This window comes from Megalobrama amblycephala, linkage group LG20 (genome assembly GCF_018812025.1).
Source record: "Megalobrama amblycephala isolate DHTTF-2021 linkage group LG20, ASM1881202v1, whole genome shotgun sequence".
NCBI lineage: Eukaryota > Metazoa > Chordata > Actinopteri > Cypriniformes > Xenocyprididae > Megalobrama > Megalobrama amblycephala.
Window position 1 is genome coordinate 29,637,761 of NC_063063.1, and position 19,935 is coordinate 29,657,695.

The window sequence follows — 19,935 nt, forward strand, 5'->3', positions numbered from 1 at the left end:
CTGACTGGAATGTCTATAATGAATGTCAATTTTTGTATTTAGTAAGTGGCAAGTTATACCTCAAGCATGGAAATATTTTTTTTACTATTAATATTCTGTTTACCTGCAATTTTCTAATGCTGGTTTTGTACAGAGTTCTTTTTATTATTAAAAAAGAAAAAAAATGCAATGAATAAACATGTTGTCATGATCACCGTCTGCCCCTGTCACGCCCCGGACTACATCTCCCACAATCCCCTCTGCCAGTCACATGTTCTCTCCTTGTTAATCACCACACCCAGCTGCAGCTCATTACACGGACTACAAAAGACTCATACACACATCACCTCGGGGCTAGGTCTTGTTTTCCCCAGTGTAACATTTCCAAGCGTTTATCCTGTTTCCCTGTCGGTTCCGGTTCCGGTTCCGATTCCGGTTCCTGTTACTGATCCCTGTCTGGTTCTCCTGTTCTGTGATTGATAGCTGCCTACCTTTTGACCACTGCCTGTACTCTGACTACGATCCTGCCTGTCTCTGATGTTCCAGTTCGCTCCGTTTGACCATGCCTGTATGACCACGCTCAACATTTAATAAAGCTTTGCATGTGGATCTTACTCTGAGTCCCGCCTTCGTTACGGAAGACCTAGATCAAGATCCAGCAGCTTCGTTGGGCGTCCTAGTCCCAGCATGCATCCCGCAATGCACCTTGTAAGCCTTCGTCAAGGTAACTGTACCCTGGAGGCACATATTCAGAGATTCCTGGACATTGCTCATTTTTCTGATTTACCGGACTGTGCCCTCATTGACTTTTTTGCCTATGGACTAAACGAACCTCTTAAGGGGTATTTAATCGCTAATGGTCGCCAAGGGACGTTTATGGAACGTTCTTGGACTTTGCCCTACTTACCGTTGGTTCACGTTTTACTGTGGGTGTCGCGGGGAAATACCAAGTCAAGTCCCCGCTGAACGTCCAGAATCACATCACGTCTCTGGATTCGTCCAAGAGTGGAGGAGGTTACGTTCCAGCATGAATGATCCTCCACTGACTACAGCACGAGCGGCTGGCATTCCTAAGCCTCCGCCGGCCGCTTCGTTCTCAAGTTCGCCGGTTGCAACGCATTCAAGTTCGCCGGTTGCAACGCACTTAAGTTCGCCGATTGCGACGCATTCAAGTTCGCCGGTTGCAACGCACTCAAGCGCCCTGGACGCGATGGACAAGATGGCTGCTTTGCCAGTGCCCACGGGCAAGATGGCCGCCCCTTCGGTGCTTATGGATGTAGGGGGCATTCAAGCCATTGAGTCCGCTCCAGAACCCGCTTCAGCCAGTGAGTCTGATCCAGAACCCGCTCCAACCGGTGAATCATCGCCTCATCTTCGGAAGAGGAGGAGGAGGAAGAAGGCTTCTTCCGTTCTTCAAGGCTCAGAAGCTTTTCAAGAGCCTGCTGTGGGTCCGGAGACCACCCCAGAGGTCTCTCCTGCTCCGCCCAAGCGTCGTGCTCTGCCAGCAACGCCCAAGCTCCTAGCCCTGCCAGCGTCGCCTAAGCTACTTGCTCTGTCAGCGCCACTCAAGCGTCTTGCCCTGCCGGCACCGTCCAAACGCCTTGCCCTGTCGGTGCCACCCGGACTCCTTGCCCATGAACCCGCTACGGACCCCGTTGAAATCCCCAAGAACTTTTTTGGGGGGGCAGTATACCTAAAGGTGGGGAGCTTGTGGGTGGGGACCGTGCCCGGCCACTGCCTTTTAGGGCCTTTGAACTATCATGGCCATTTGTGAACCCTGACCCTCCGTGGTCTTTTATGGACTCTGACCCGCCGTGGCTGCCCGTGGCACCTGACCCACCATGGCTGCCCGTGACACCTGACCCGCCGTGGCTGCCCGAGTTCCTGGAGCCTGCATTGGAGACCCCGTTCCTGTCTGCCTTAAGATCAGTATACCTAAAGGTGGGGAGCTTGTGGGTGGGGACCATGCCCGGCCACTGCCTTTTAGGGCCTTTGAACTATCATGGCCATTTGTGAACCCTGACCCTCTGTGGTTTTTTATGGACTCTGACCCGCCGTGGCTGCCCGTGGCACCTGACCCGCCTTGGCTGCCCGTGACACCTGACCCACCGTGGCTGCCCGTGGCACCTGACCCGCCGTGGCTGCCCGTGGCACCTGACCCGCCGTGGCTGCCCATGACACCTGACCCGCCGTGGCTGCCCGTGACACCTGACCCGCCGTGGCTGCCCGTGGCACCTGACCCGCCGTGGCTGCCTGTGGCACCTGACCCGCCGTGGCTGCCCGTGGCACCTGACCCGCCGTGGCTGCCCGAGTTCCTGGAACCTGCATTGGAGACCCCGTTCCTGTCTGCCTTAAGATCTCCAATGCACCCCCCCCCCCAGCTGTTCCTTTTACGCTGCGAGGACGCGCCTTCCCGGGAGGGGGAGGTTATGTCATGATCACCGTCTGTCCCTGTCACGCCCCGGACTACATCTCCCACGATCCTCTCTGCCAGTCACATGTTCTCTCCTTGTTAATCACCACACCCAGCTGCAGCTCATTACACAGACTACAAAAGACTCATACACACATCACCTCGGGACTAGGTCTTGTTTTCCCCAGTGTAACATTTCCAAGCGTTTATCCTGTTTCCTTGTCTGTTCCGGTTCCTGTTACTGATCCCTGTCTGGTTCTCCTGTTCTGTGATTGATAGCTGCCTACCTTTTGACCACTTGCCTGTACTCTGACTATGATCCTGCCTGTCTCTGATGTTCCTGTTCGCTCTGTTTGACCATGCCTGTATGACCACGCTCAACATTTAATAAAGCTTTGCATGTGGATCTTACTCTGAGTCCCGCCTTCGTTACACATGTGATGCTCTCTAAACATGAATATCTGGAAACTGTTTTACCATCACATGATGATGGGTAAAATACTCTATACCTGTGAAACTAGTAAAGTGGGTGAAGAGTCGCTGCAGAGATGATCTGAATTTAGGTTAAATTAACTTATTGTGCAGTAAATCTTTAGATATATTTATAGATTTTTTATTTTTTTCGTGGGGGAGAGAAGAGATTTAAAGGTAGAATGATTTTAGTATAAGCATAATTAAAGATGGATGATTTTACACTATATTTACAGAGAATAGGCCTATAAAAACAACAAAATGAAAAACAAAATATTTATATAAATGTCAGATTTAAAAAATATTGAACACAAAGTACATTTAAATGACTAATAAATACAAATAAATTTAAACGAATAATAAATTTAATAATACATTAAATATTATTTACAACAGCAAAAGTCAATAAAAAACAACTAATTAACATTGCCTATGTCATCAATAAGGTCATCGAAATCTGTAATAAAATAATGATTAATCGAGCCCAGTGTTAGTTCAGTCAGGCCACGTAGGCATAGTGCTGCGACCAGCTGACACGGTCAGCTGTCAAATCGCTCCACAGGCTCCTGTTTCCTTTCTCCAGGTCTGTTTCATCACCAATCAGACACAGCAGTGACTCAGTGTGTGAGGTGCTGGACTAGAGGAACAATGATAATATATGTGAATGAAATTAATCATATTTATTAATATACAAAGTTTTTAAATGCACTCTTAAAAGAAAAGATTCTATATAGAACATTTAAGGGTCAGGCGCTTCATACATAGAACCCGTTTAGGAGGGGTTCCCATGGGATCCTTAGATATATGGATTTTTGGCATAAAGCGTTTTTCAAAGTTCTATATAGAACTGCACTGAACCTTTCTTTCTGAGTGAGTGCGTCAGCTGAAGTGAAATGAAATACAGATGTTCTATTATTAACAATTTATTCAGGAAACTGAGAAGATGATTGCATAATCTACAGTGTGTGTGTATAACTTTTGCGGGGCTTTCATGGTTTTTTTTGGCTCACTATCGCAGAACAGTTGTTGTAGTTGTATGAAGATTCTTCAACAAGTCCCTGTAGTGTTTCATGGAAAAACTAACAGCAGGACTTTTTTACTAAGTTCTGCAGTTTTTCACTTCACTAATGTCCCATCTGCTAAAGCTTTTGGGAAGCAGAAGTCATCTGTTTTTCATTATGTTCTTGCAATTTCCAGTAGGCCAGTCGTATAAATGTGTCCCACAGCAGTGGAGATCTCTTATACTCAAAAACATCAGAGAGAATTCTGTACCACTGCACTGTTGTTTCATGTGTAAATCCAGTTATACACTGTTGTGGTAGGGTTAATAAGTTCCCTCTCTCTACTTAGAGCGGCAGCCTATAAGCACTCGATTCTTATTAGGGCTGTTCAACGATAACCATGATTATCGTGTACAAAATAAGAGTCTGTGTTTACGTAATATATGTGTGTTTGTTTTGTGTATAATTATTATGTATATATAAATACACACACATACATGTATATATTTAAGAAATATAAGCATGTATGTATAAATATATAAATATATTTATATTTTTATATATTTAAATTATATATAAATGTAAATATTTGTATAGAAATATAAGATATTTTTCTTAAATATATACATGTATGTGTGTGTATTGTACTGTTACCAACGGTATGATGTGTGTCAGTGATCATAACCCATAGCCAGTTAGGCCTATATAAAATTACTGGTTTTGTGTACGCATGGTTCTGGGGGTTCATTTTTGTCCATTGTATGTTTTTCTTTATTGATTTTAATTATTTGTTTTGCTTGATTTGGATTAGTTTCCATGTTTGTTTTTTGGACTTTTTCTATGAAGTGTCTATTATCAATTACGTTGAATATTGTATATTCTTGATTGATTTGGATAATTCTTGTTAGGTTGTGTATTTGATTTCTGTTTCATATCAGGTTTTTGTTAGTGTATTTGATTAATTGTTTGTTTTCTTGTGGTGTTCTAGGCCCCGGAGTCGGGAGGCTAGCTGTTCCAGTACCTTGGTGGTGGTGCGGAGTGTGGCTACGGGTAAGCCTCCAGTTACTGCTGTACTCAGCTGTGGTCATTGAGCTCATCCCCTGCTATATCTTTGTCTGGTCTTTTAAGTGTTTTATCTGATCATTGTGAATTTAATAAACATTTTTTTTGTATATTGATACCCACTAACAAACCTGTGTGTCTGATACTATCATTATTCAGTTTCCCCTTATCTTAAAGGGGTGGCGTAGTCCGCATTAATGCATTATTCTGGAAGTTTTTGGTACCTCTGGTGTAACTGAAAATTGCTTTTTGAAGCCCAGCCCCTCTACACACTGTAAAAATAAATCCTCAAAATAACAGAAAAGGTACTGGCAGCTCATTACCCGGAAATTATCCAGTAATTTTAATTTCTGTTAACCCTAAAACACATAATGAAGTGCCAAATTCTAAATACAGGTAAAACACCTGTAAAATAATAAGGTTTCCTATTGTTTTAGAGTGTATGTCTAAAGTATTTCTATAGGTTATATTTTTATATATTTCTTTGTTTTATATTTGTATATACCTATTTGTTCATGTTTACATAAAGGCTATATAGCACCGTGGTCCTGTGAGGAAGGACATTGCCTTAATTTGTGTTTTAAAGAAGAACGAAGAAGGACTTGGAACAACATGAGGGTGAGTAATTCATGACAGAAATATTATTTTTGGGTGAACTAACCCTTTAACGCAAACGAGACCAGACAAACACTGAGTGAAAGTGAGGAACATAAATACACATGCTTCAATGAACAGCTGTGATGAAGAATAATGTCCATGGAAACTTATGAGTGGTGGAAAACTCAAGCGAAAAAACATGATGAAAACAAACTGAAAGTCCATTAAATTGAAATTAAGAATAAACACAACTGAATGAGTGTGACAGTGAACATACCTGAAACATGCACAGCTTTGTGTGATATTTGAGCTTTTCTTTCACTTCTCTGAATCACCACAGGCTCCTGTTTCTTTTTTGCAGGTCTGTTTCATTATTTCATCATCAATTATTCATGCAAAAACAATAAAAGTGAATTTAAAACACTTGAGGGTTGAGATTTTATAAAAGGAGTTTCTAGAGGTAATTTTCAGGAAACACACCAGACTAGAGCCAGATCGGATTGTGATTATCATTACTCACACTTACTCATACATGATGCTAAGTGGGATGAAGAAATGGGAAAAGATGGGGGAGACATAGTCAGAAGTTATTAGCATTACTAAATATATTGATTCCAAAGTGATTTTGCATACAGTGAAAATCTCCCTAAAGCACCTCACTTGACTGTTTTACCTCACACAGTTTATTGACTCAATGTACATGTAGATGTGGTGCAATCCAACCTGTTTACCTTTGATGAGGGAGAGATTGTGGATCCGGCAGGTTCTCTCATGTCACTGGTGTAAAAACACTACAATATAAGGACATGATTTTCTACATTTCTGGGGGGTTTGGAAGTGATTCTTTGGAATCTTTTCATTATTTAAAAAAGTCACCAATTAGATTTCTGATGTTCAATGCCTTTCTTCACCCTTTTGAACCACACAGATCAAATCAATCTCAGTCTGATGGAGAACAGATAGACCTTCAGTCATCATGTGGTTTGAGAATCAGACAACAAAAATATGTAGAATTAGTACAAACAATTGTGGAGAATCTCACTGTCAAGTCTGATGTAGTCTGATATTGAGTTTATGGTTTAAAAAAGATTTAATGCACTTTTCCAGAGAAACTCAGCATTGAACAAATCAACAATATTTCAGTGATCGACAGCCGAAGAGGTCGTGGATCTAAGGATTCGTTCTCAAAGCCACTTTCCAGACCCTTCACCCTCTCTGCTGCTCTCTGGTGGAAAGAGCTGCCAACCTCCACCTGAATATGGTTATTGTTAGTTCTATGGAAAATGTCTTTTGTTCCTCTATTGTAAAATGCTTTGGACAAAAGTGTCTGCTAAATTAATGATTTTAATGTAATTTCATTGAGCAATATATTTTTCAGTGGCTGATGCTGATACTGATGACAACAATGTTTTAAGATCGTGAACTGCACCTGTTTAAGTCTTTTGTTTTTGACTTTATTTTAGGTTAGGTGTTGAAGCACACTGGTGTCATTTGCCAGTGTTTCAACATCTCACACTGACTTTGATCATTTTTAGCTCAACCAAGCTTTTATACTTGAACTGGTTGCTTGCCCTGATGCCAAGAATTTGAGCCCAGTGCGGAGGAACGAGTGGAAAAGTATGGGTGAGTACTCCTACTACATTAAAAACAATGATTCAATGCATATTTATTACAGTGAAAGTCTCCCTAAAGCATCATGGGAAGCACCTCAAGGTACAACAGTTGTGGCTTGTATGGTTTGTAATGATGGAAAATATTAGACAAACTTTAATCATATTTTGACACATGGTTTAACAACTGCATGTAGAGGTGATACAATCTATTAAAAACCTGTTTGCCTTTGAATGGGGAGAGATTTTGCAGTGACAGGTTCTCTCATGTGTGGACAGAGGGTTCCTCCAATAAATTTAGTTATTTAAAAATCACTTTGTTTTTCAAAGCTTTTAAAAAAAAAAAAAAAAAAAAAAAAAAAAAAAAACTTTCAGCTTTATTAAACAATTTGCCTTACAAAGAAGAAAAAAAAAACGGATTAAGCATAAGCAACAACACCTCAGTGACCCCAAGAGGGGCATCATGCATAACCATTAAGTCCAGTAAATTAATATACTTACATTAATTAACTTTTATTTGATAATATTTTATTTTATTTGAATTTGATAGCTAAACAGAAAGGGAATAATATGGAGCCCCTAAAGGGACGTGGTGATGGGAAAAAAAATGGGATAGGAGATCATCTTTTGCGTTTCCTCGCAAATATATTTGTGTTCCCTTGCAAAACCTGTTTTGAGCTCGGACAAACAGGCTGGCAGTAGTGTTTCAGTCAGCTCCATACTTTAATAACGCACACAAATAATGTGCAGCTCATAGAGTTTGAACTTGTTGGACTCAAATATAAAGAAATGCAGTCAGTACTTAAGTCAAGGAGTTCAGTAAAGTTGCCAGTATATTCACAGACTCGAACTTCCCGGATCAAAAAGTTTTTAAAACACAAACGCAGCTATTTTCAATCATAGTAACCTAGACAACGAGTTACGACAACCCCATTTCCCTTCAAATGTGCTTTATAATTTATAGATCGTTCTCTAAGTGCAGGCGGCAGAGAGAGGTCTGAAGGGAGCGTCTGAAAAGTGCAAAACCCAAAACCCTTTTGCTCATTTCTATTATGAAAAACACTCAATAACTGTAACACACTGACTGTACTGTCACCAAATTCAGTTCATACGTCACTACTCTCCTGCTGGTTATAGGTAACTACATCACATTAGTTTGGCAATGTAGCACATGAAGGCCTTCTTTACACAAATAATGTTGGTATGCAGCTTACATACAACAGCTTTTGCATGATAATTGCTTACTGAATTTGATGGCATTACAATTTATTTAATATTTTTACTAATAACAGAGAAGTTATTGATTTTGTTTCATAATAGCTAAATAATTATTTAATTTTTATTTTTTAAATCAAATTAAGTGTTGCAGTACAACCAGCAGGAGAGCAGTGCTGTATGAACTGAATTTGGTGACAGTACAGTGTGTTACAGTGAAGTTATTGAGTAATTTTTCTTAAAGGTGGTTTTTTACAAGATGTAATATAAGTCTAAGGTGTCCCCTGAATGTGTCTGTGAAGTTTCAACTCAAATTTTTTTTTAAATAATTTTTTTAACGGCCTATTTTGGGGCATCATTAACTATGCACCGATTCATGCTGCTGGCCCTTTAATTGCTCGCGCTCTCCCCCTCCTCCCCCCCCCCCCCCCAACTCTATTTTGCATAAACAAAGTTCACACAGCTAATATAACCCTCAAAATGGATCTTTACAAACTGTTCGTCATAGAGCATGTCTAATCGCGTAAGTACAGTGTTTATTTGGATGTTTACATTTGATTCTGAATGAGTTTGATAGTGCTCCGTGGCTAAAGCTAACATTACACACTGTTGGAGAGATTTATAAAGAATGAAGTTGTGTTTATGAATTATACAGACTGCAAGTGTTTAAAAATGAAAATAGCGACGGCTCTTGTCTTTATGAATACAGTAATAAACGATGGTAACTTTAACCACATTTAACAGTACATTAGCAACATGCTAACGAAACATTTAGAAAGACAATTTACAAATATCACTAAAAATATCATGATATCATGGATCATGTCAGTTATTATTGCTCCATCTGCCATTTTTCGCTATTGTTCTTGCTTGCTTACCTAGTCTGATGATTCAGCTGTGCACAGATCCAGACGTTTTTCCCTTGTGTAATGCCTTGAACATGGGCTGGCATATGCAAATATTGGGGGCAAACATATTAATGATCCCGACTGTTATGTAACAGTCGGTGTTATATTGAGATTCGCCTGTTCTTCGGAGGTCTTTTAAACAAATGAGATTTATATAAGGAGGAGGAAACAATGGTGTTTGAGACTCACTGTATGTCATTTCCATGTACTGAACTCTTGTTATTCAACTATGCCAAGATAAATTCAATTTTCAATTCGATGGCACCTTTAATATAAAATGAGCAAAAGGATTTTGGGTTTTGCACTTTTCAGACGGTCCCTTCTGACTGTCCGCATTTCTTTATATTTGAGTCACAAGTTCAAACTCTATGAGCCGCGCATTATTTGTGTGCATTGTTAATATGGAGCTGACTAAAACACTACTGCCAGCAAGTGTTTGCCAGAGCTCACATCAAGGGCAAACACTTGAAAAAAAAGATTTGAAAAAAAAAAAAATAATAATAAAAATGTTAATCCCATTCCAATTTTTTTCCACCACCACGTCCCATTAGGGGCTCAGTAGAATCCGTATGCAAGACCGTAACTTGAACATTGGGACCGATTGAGTCCCATAGAATAGTTAAAAAAAAAAAAAGAAAAGAAAAATTATATATATATATATATATATATATATATATTTTTTTTTTTTTTTTTTTTTTTTTTTTCAAAGTAGACTAATAAATTTGAAATACCATATTTGCATTTTTTTTATTTTTTAAAATATATATCCTAATAGCATATAGCCTAATAATGTGCGGAAACAAAAAATGTTGTCACATTCTGTTATGAAACACAAATTATTCAGCCTATTTTTCATTTAGAATTTCATTTTCGTTTATATTCTGGTGTCGTCGCAGAGAGAGTCTCAGAGTGGAATACAGACCAGAGGTGAGAATAAAAACAACAACAAAAAAACTTCTTTATATTTACTAATCGATAACCAGCCACAGGAAATTCTTCAATACGTTCATGATGTACATTTTTATATTATGTGATTTACACATTTTGCTGATATTTTAAAATGTCTATGAATAGCTATAGAATTTTTTTTTTTTGTAGGCAAAGTGTTTTTTATTCTATGCAAATTTGTCTTTTTGTTCTGCCAGTGAAGATAATACAATAATAAAAAAAAATCATCACGTTCAGTTTCTGTCTCGGCTCTGTAGATTCAGCAATATTTTCATGAATGGATGTGATTCAATGTGTTAGCATATTTGCATTTTTTTATTTTATTTTAAAATATATATCCTAACATCATATAGCCTAATAATGTGCCGAAAACAAAAAATGGTGTCACATTCAGTTATGAAACACAAATTATTCAGCCTATTTTTCATTTAGAACTGGAAATTTTAAGCTCCGCCTTCTTTGATATGATTGTCATCTCATTTGTTTTGACATTAACTTTTTTTTTGGACACTTTTCTCTCTCCTCCTTGGTTATAGGAAAGGAGTTATTGGGATCATTTGCAGGAACGTAAGGTAAAGATAGAAAGAATAACACTTTGTTCCAGAAAGTTGCAATAGGCTATATGTTTTTTTTTTTATTCCCTATATCGCATTTTTATACGATGTAATGTATTTCTTATTGGATGAATCCCTCCCTGTACCACCCTGATAACATCTTTACATCAGTTACCCTGAAATAGTCCTAATAAACCTCGAGGAAAGCTCAAACTTTTCTCCCTCCGCTATAATTATCCATTCAACCGTCATAAAGGACTGAGAGTGAAGATATAAGAGGAAATGATCGAACTCAGCAACAAATAGCCGTGCTAGCCAAAAATGTGACAGCAAAATAGTCTATAATTACCTGTGTGAGAGCATCATTCTGAAAGCGAAAGTTAAGTCGGTCGTTTAGTTGTTTATAAATAGGCTAGCTAGTGAGAAAGAGTCTCAAAGTGTAATGAACTCAGACGGGGAACACATACAGACCAGAGGTGAGAATAAAAACAACAAAAAAACCTATTTATATTTACTAATCCATAACCTGCCACAGGAAAATCTTCAATACGTTCATGATGTACATTTTTATATTATGTGATTTACACATTTAGCTGATATTTTAAAATGTCTATGAATAGCTAGCTATAGAATTTTTTTTTTTTTTTTTTTTTTTTTTTTGTAGGCGAAGTGTTTTTGACAATTTTTTATTCTATGCAAATTTGTATTTTTGTTCTGCCAGTGAAGATAATGCAATTAAAAAAAATAATAAAAAATCATCGCGTTCAGTTTCTGTCTCGGCTCTGTAGATTCAGCAGCAATATTTTCATGAATGGCTGTGATTCATCGTGTTCTCTCAGTGCTTTATTGTAAATCTTGTGGTTTTAAGGTTGTATTTTACACTCATGAGTCCCTTCAATGACCAAATTAATGCATGATTCATTATGTTGACATTTACTGAGTAAATCATCTCTGTCTACATATGTTAATCTCAAGTACTTCCTTATTAGTTCTAGTTGGTTAAGTCTCACTTCTGATTTCTGTCATTCTTTTTTTTTTTTTTTTTCTATTACAGAATCAAAACCATGAATGCTGTAAATTCTGTGCAACTGTTCCTTCTGGTTTGGACTTTTACTGCTGTCTGTCGAGCTGATGTTGGTAAGAGAATAATATTTGTATGTGTTTGTAATAAACTTTCACTAGAAAGAGTGTGAGAGTTTTGAGGAGGGACTGAATGTAAGATAATAGGAAAAGGTCAAACTGTATTAATAGAGACAAGTGGCTCTTAAAACCCTTTTGTAAGTGTGTCCAGTTCAGTGCTTCAAGTGTTTGTGGCTCCGGGTTGTACGTCGTTCCAATAATTCAAACTTAAATTTATTATGAAATCTGCTATTTTATGTGTTTATACACTATAACTCTTTTATGTAAAATTATGTGTTCATACAGATAAGCACAAAATCACAATTTCAATCAAGACTACAGGATCTTGTGTTTCTCAACTGACTCTATCTGATGCTCATGATTAAAAGAGACAGTCAAGATGTTGCATGCTGAGACTTTATATGTTGTTACTGAACATATAAGCTATAATCCTCCCATTACCAGAGATTGAATCCTATTCAAATAATGTACAAAAACACATAATGCAGTGATTTTATTTATGAATATGTTCTCTAATGAAAGAGTCACTGTGTGTTTATTATATGACTGACATGGAAACAGAGACAAGAAGTCTGGATGTGTTAAAAGTTTCATGAGATAAATAAAAAACGGATCTTTATTATTGTTCAGTTGCTGTATCATGTGATATACATTGTTATTTTTCAGATGTCTGCAGTGTAAGCTGTGAGGAAGTGACTGGAACTGTGGGTGAAGAAGTAACTCTCACCTGCAGCGTCTCTCAGAAGAGCACTGAATGCTGCATTACAATGTATAAGTTTCAATACCCTGAGAAATATAAAGACCAAGGAAATCTGTAAACAATATCTTCCTGAGGACTCCTGTAAACAGAGAAACAGCTTCACATGCAGATACACTCCAACTACAGCAATGACTGGGAAATTCAGATTCTATTGGCAAACAAAGAGTGGATGGAAAAATCCAGAATTCACTGTGAACATAACAGGTACAGTATATAATACTGTTTTTTATAGTTCAATAAATGTTTTCAAATGTTTTTTTTCCCCTATCTAATAACACTGATTTAAAATCTATTCACAGAGGCCAGTAAACATAAAACTGACACTGAAGCTCTTCGCAAGAAGGTATAATATATTTATTCTAGTTATTGATTATTGAGCTCCAGGCTATTTATGGAACAGAAAACTGCTCTTTAATCTCTTGTCAGAATATTTATTATCATAAAAATCACCTGTGAATAAATGATTTTAGAGTTTAGGGTCTAAGAAGGAAACTGATGTATGATCATGGTCTCACATCTCTCTAGATATTTCAGTCAGATTTTAGAGATGTTTAGATTTGGTCTGTGGTGTCATAAATCAGTTCTCTCAATTGTCAGCAGCAGAAGTGTTTTGTGAATCTGTGGAGAATCTGATGTTGATGTTTGATAGGCTGAAGTTGAGTTTATGATTTAAACAATCAGTTAAACACTTTAAATTGCACCTTTCCAGAGACACCATCACCAACTAGGAGGGCATTCCTGAATCAAGAAAAGAAGACAATACTCGATCTACTGGTACTGTCGTCGCTGCAGTCATGGGCTGTTTCTTCATCATCATCATCATAATGATCAATCATGTACAAAAGGAAACCAAACTACTTCAAATCTAGCCGACTCCAGAAGTGGGTGTTTCTGGGCCGCAGACAAGAGCAAAGCCCACAAAATGAGATTAATATCACTGACTCAACAGTATGAAATCAGTTGAGTTTTGTTTGACTTTTGAGGTGAAGCTCAATGAAAGACACAAACTTTATAGGAATGAAGCTCCATAAACTATATCTGGTACATACATTACTATCAGTTATATCTCAAACTACTGAACTCATATATAACTCTTGGTTGTAGGTTTTACAATTCTGTTTCATATTCATTTCTGTGAAATAATGGTATATTATTGATCATTTTGATCCAGTGCATATATATAATGTGAATGTTTATATTTGGAACATTAATAGGCAACTGCAAGCATTAAGAAACTGATGATGGGTTTGCTTTTTTTTCTGACTTTCATGGAAAGTCCATAAAATGAATATCAATTTTGTATTTGGTTAAGTGGTATTATAGCTTCTTAAGTATGATTATTTACTTTTAATATTCTGCACCTGCAATTTTCTAATGCTGTGAACGATGTGGTTTTGTACAGGGTTCCTTTTTATTATAAAAAAAAAAAGATAAAAGAAAAATGGAATGAATAAACACGTGTGATTGCTCTCTAAACATGAATATCTGGAAACTTTTTTATCATCACATGATGTTGGGTAAGATACCGTATACCAGTAAAACTAGTAAAGTGGGTAAAGAGTCGCCGCACAGAGATGATCTTTTGCCTTATTTATTTAAGTTACATGAGCTTATTGTGCAGTAAATCTTAAGATATTCATAGATTTTTGTGGGGGAGGGAAGAGATTTCAAGGTAGAATGATTTTAGTATAAATTTATGTCAACCTTGAGATTAGTTTTCATCTTAATGTTAACTTGTAAATGTTTAATTGTGCATTTACTGATCAATAAGAGTTTTTCATTGTCTGTACTGTAAGGAGGCTGATAGATGATATATGCATATATAATATAATTTAATGTTTTTAAAACCTATTTTACTCTATATCTACTGAAAATAGACCTATACAAACAATAAACTGTAAACAAACATATATATATATATATATATATATATATATATATATATATATATATATATATGTCAGATTTAAAAATATTTAACACAGAAATAAGTGTACATTTAAAGGGTTAGTTCACCCAAAAATGTCAAATTTTTGTCATTAATTACTTACCCTCATGCCGTTTCCACACCCGTAAGACCTTCGTTCATCTTTCTGAACACAAATTAAGATATTTTTGATGAAATCCAATGGCTCAGTGAGGCCTGCATAGCCAGCAATGACACTTCCTCTCTCAAGATCCATAAAGGTACTAAAAACATATTTAAATCGGTTCATGTGAGTACAGTGGTTCAATATTAATATTATAAATCCACGAGAATATTTTTGGTGCACCAAAAAAACAAAATAACGACTTATTTAGTGATGGCCGATTTCATAACACTGCTTCAGGAAGCTTCAGAGCATAATGAATCAGTGTATTGAATCTGCTGTTCGGAGCGCCAAAGTCACGTGATTTCAGCCGTTGGCAGTTTGACACGCGATCTGAATCATGATTCGACACACTGATTAATTTGTGCTCCGAAGTATTTTAAAATCAGCCATCACTAAATAAGTCGTTATTTTGTTTTTTTGGCACACCAAAAATATTCTTGTCGCTTTATAATATTAATATTGAACCACTGTACTCGCATGAACCGATTTAAATATGTTTTTAGTACATTAATGGATCTTGAGAGAGGAAATGTCATCGTTCCCTATGGAGGCCTCACGGAGCCATCGGATTTCATAAAAAATATCTTAATTTGGGTTTCGAAGATGAACGAAGGTCTTACGGATGTGGAATGACATGAGGGTGAGTAATAAATGACAGAATTTTTGGATGAACTAACCCTTTAAATTAATAATATATAAAATATTACATTATTATTTACAATAGTAAAAATAAATGTAACTAAACATTGCCTATGTCATGAATAAGGTCATCAAAATCTGTAGTAAAATGATTCTTTTTCATTTGTGAACACCTGAAACATGCTCATCTTTGTGTAATATTCTAGCTTTTCTTTTCATTCGCTTCTGTGAACCTCCACAGGCTCCTGTTTCCTTTCTCCAGGTCTGTTTCATCACCAATCAGACACAGCAGTGACTCAGTGTGTGAGGTGCTGGACTAGGGGACCAAGGATAGTATATGTGAATGAAATTAATCATATTTATTAATATAAGTTTTTTAAATGCACTCTTAAAAGAAAAGGTTCTATTTAGAACATTTAAGGGTCAGGCGCTTCATACATAGAACTGTTTAAGAGGGGTTCCCATGGGATATTTATATATATCGAACCTTTTTGGTATAAAGAGTTCTTTAAAACTGAGTAAAAATCCCAGTTCTACAGAACCTCACTGAACCTTTCTTTCTGAGTGAGTGCGGCAGTTGAAGTGAAATGAAATACGGATGTACTACTATTAACAATTTATTCAGGAAACTGAGAAGGTGATTGCATAAGTGTGTGTGTGTGTGTGTGTTATATAAACCTTTGCGAGTTTGTTTTGACTCACTATCACTGTACAGTTGTTGTAGTTGTATGAAGATTCTTCAGCAATTCCCTGTAGTGGAAAAAATAATAACACAATTTTTAGACTGTTACCAAGCTCTGCAGTTTTTCACTTCCATACTGGCAAGCTTTTTGTGAAGCTTTTTTTATTATGTTCTGGCCAGCTGCATAAATGTGTCCCAGTCTTACCCAAAGACGTCTGAGAGAATTTTGTACCACTGCACTACGTGTTGTTTCTTGTGTAAATCCAATTATAGTTATATATTTCTTTGTTTTATTTGTATATGCCTTTGCTTGTTCATATATGTTTACATACAGGGATATAGCACTGTCGTCGTCCTGTGAGACTTTTCATTCCTTTGTCTGTCCCCACATGAACTTGAATCAGTGCAGATCCAGAATAAACAACCAGCTTGTGTCACTGAGAAAATGAAATTTTGAGGTTTGTTTCCTTGTGTCGCAGACAAAACAATCAGTGTGAAATAAAACATTCTCAGGGTGAAAACATTCAGAATAGATAAGTGCACAATGTCTTAAACATTAACCACTGAAGAGGACAATGACCTTACATTAATCTTTAACCACTTAGTTGTTCACATGCTATAAATGCTTTAAAACCTAAAAAGAACACATGTGGAATTTCTTGAAAAAACAGCAGAAATCTGTGTTAGATTAAGAAGTTAAATCAATTAAAACCATGTTTGAAGTCTTGCACAATGTTCAGCACTTCCACTGTGAGACAAAATGTGTTTCGTATCATTTTTGACATGTGGTCACAGCTCATTTTAAACACGAGGGAATAAGAACATTAGTTTGAGCACTGCACAAAAATGAAACTCGTTTTATCAAATTAGCACATTCGCTGATTATCATCTTAAAACACTGAATGCTTGCATTGTGTGTTTAGTTTTTGCATAAGTACTTTCGGTATCTTGTCATGTTTGTCATCAGCACTTTCTGTCAGCTGTGCAAGAAAATAAACTTGCTAGTTCAACATATTCTGGCATTGTTCCAAACACTAAAGCTGCCTTGCTAAGAAACTTCACATGGCAATAGATTTTAATCAGTTTTGCTGAGCAAACAAGATATACTCTAAAGCCCAAAGTATACTTCACTTTTTACGAGTACACGAGGGTCAGCGTACAGCATTTTTGTAACCTTGCGTACTTTGTTGTACAAGTCAAATGAAGTATACTTTGCAAGACTCTGCTTTGACTGCCAGCATATTCATGTAGATATTTTATGATATTTAAATGCTTGTCATCCTTGGACACTAACATTGGAAATCCGTTGGCTCAGTGAAGCCTCCATTGCCAGCAATATAATTTCCTTTTTCAATGCCCAGAAAGCTATTAAAATCATATTTAAAACAGTTCATGTGACTACAGTGGTTCAACCTTAATGTTGTGAAGCGACGAGAATACTACTTAGTGACTTTATTCAACGATATCTAGTGATGGGCGATTTCAAAACACTGCTTCATGAAGCTTCAAAGCTTTACAAAGTGTGTATCAAGCTGCCAAAGTCACTGAACTACTGAAATTTCGAAACACTTATGATAGCCTCATTTGCTGAAATCACATGATTTTGGCGCTCTGAGATTCGAAAAACAAAAGATTCGTGAAGTTTCGAAGCTTTAATATATGGCTGACTTAAAATGAACCCAAAATAGATTGGAAATTAAAAACCAAATACATAATTACTAGAGGCAACAATAATAATCAAAAGGTGAACATTTAATAAGCAATTTAAAAAATGTTTATTATTTAATTATTATTTATACATGTTAATTTATTAAAGATCTTAATAAATGTTAATTTCCAACCTATTTTGGGTTCACATTAAGTGAGCAATGTAGTAATTTTTAAATAGTTGAGTTAAATAAAACTACCCAGCAGATTGGGTTAAAACAACTATTTTTAACCCAACTTAGGTAGTTTTTAACCCATGTTGCTTGTGATGTATTGCATTTAATTACAAATGTCTGTGGTTTATGTCTAAACTGGTTCCCCATGTCTTATATTCTTAAAGACATTCTTTTACCCTTGATAACAAAACAAAAAGGTAAAATATAAATTAAAATACATTATAAATTTAACTTAGGCTCAACCCACACTTAAAAATTCCAAAAGAGGGATTTTGCAGCAAACCGTTTTTGGTTCCCCAAAGAACATTTCAGTGAACGCTGTTCTTAAAAGAACCATTTTTTCTTAGTTTTTTTCTCATTGGCTTTGGCACATTTCTCAAAATTGTCCTGTAACTTGCTCACAGTCCAGTTCATCTCTGAAAAGTAAATAATTATGTCAATGAAACAGGAGCTCTGGTGCTGGAGGAGGATCTTGGAATGGAGCAGGAATGTGGAATGGAACATGTTTTTGGAATGGAGCAGGAACGTGGACTGAAGCAGGATCTTGGAATGGAGCAGGAATGTGGAATGGAACATGTTTTTGGAATGGAGCAGGAATGTGGAATGGAGCAGAAATGTGGAATGGAATATGTTTTTGGAATGGAGCAGGAATGTGGAATGGAGCAGAAATGTGGAATGGAACATGTTCTTGGAATGGAGCAGGAACGTGGACTGAAGTAGGATTTTGGAATGGAGCAGGAATGTGGAATGGAACATGTTCTTGGAATGGAGCAAGAACGTGGCCTGAAGCAGGAACCTGGAATGGAGGTTGATCTTGGATTTAAGCAGGATCTTGGAATGACTCCATACAGAGATGAACATATTCCCTTCATGAGTAGTTTCTCAACAATGGTGAGTCCATTAATTTGTTGCCCTGATAGTGTAGATATTCTTAAGGCTATTATCCAGATTTGAGATTATTTTGATGGGCTGTCACCCAAATGGAGCCCAGAAACATTTGTTCATTGGCTCCACATGGGCCGCATGTATGTTAGCCCATAGAGGCACATGATGGGTCCAGAGTAGGCCCATTTAGATGTTCGCTATATGGGCTCACTTGGGTCCCAAATGGATGCTAATAATGGGGCCGAGCTGGGCTACTCACAAAAACCTTATGGGACCCACATGGGTGACTGGTCCCACAAATGGCCCCATTATGTTTTGTTTTTATTTTTGTGGGTGAAAATTGGGCCCCGTTTATTAATTAAAGGGGGGTCTAATGCTATTTCATGCATATTTACACTGTTAAAGAGTTGTATTCTCATGCTAAACATGGCCAAACAAAAATAACAACTTTATTCAACAATTTAAATCATTGTCATATGTAGTGAATTCAGAGCAGGCTTCCTTGTTTACATCCGAATGCCAGCTCATTATTGGCCGGATCCCGTGTCAGCATCACATGCATGCGTCGTGCTGCTCACGTGTTCAGCTTCGCACAATACCAAGCCAGCGTTCGGACATAAACAAGGAAGCCTGCACTGAATTCACTACGTATGACAACAGTTCAAATTGTTGAATAAAGTCGTTATTTTTGTTTTGTTTTTTGCACACAAAAAGTATTTTTGTCGCTTCATAACATTATGGTTGAACCACTGTAGTCACGTTGGCTATTTTAACCATGTTTTCCTCTAATGTTGCTGCTTATGTGTAGATCAGATACCCTCGGATTTCATCAAAAATATCTTTTATTTGTGTTCTGAAGATGAATGAAGGTCTTACAGGTGTGGAACGACATGAGTAATAAATGAGAGAAATTTCATTTTTGGGTGAACTAACCCTTTAATGTGAGAATGTGTTATGTACCCTTTAAAGATTCCAGTGGGTCAAATAATGAGTTACTTTGCAAAATTCACGTTCAAACCACCTGTACCTGACCAAACAAAGAATCCCAAAAATCAGCTGATTTTATGTGGTCCTTTTAAATTACATGATAAAATA

General features: G+C 37.1%; 1 long non-coding RNA gene across 1 annotated transcript; it reads left to right on the forward strand.

The window, feature by feature from the left end:
• Window positions 1–11,017: 11,017 nt before the first annotated feature.
• On the forward strand, window positions 11,018–12,996 carry LOC125255900. Its single transcript, XR_007182025.1, has 4 exons — window positions 11,018–11,234; window positions 11,813–11,895; window positions 12,565–12,862; window positions 12,958–12,996. It is a non-coding gene; the product is annotated as an uncharacterized LOC125255900 (long non-coding RNA).
• The last annotated feature ends 6,939 nt before the right edge of the window (window positions 12,997–19,935 follow it).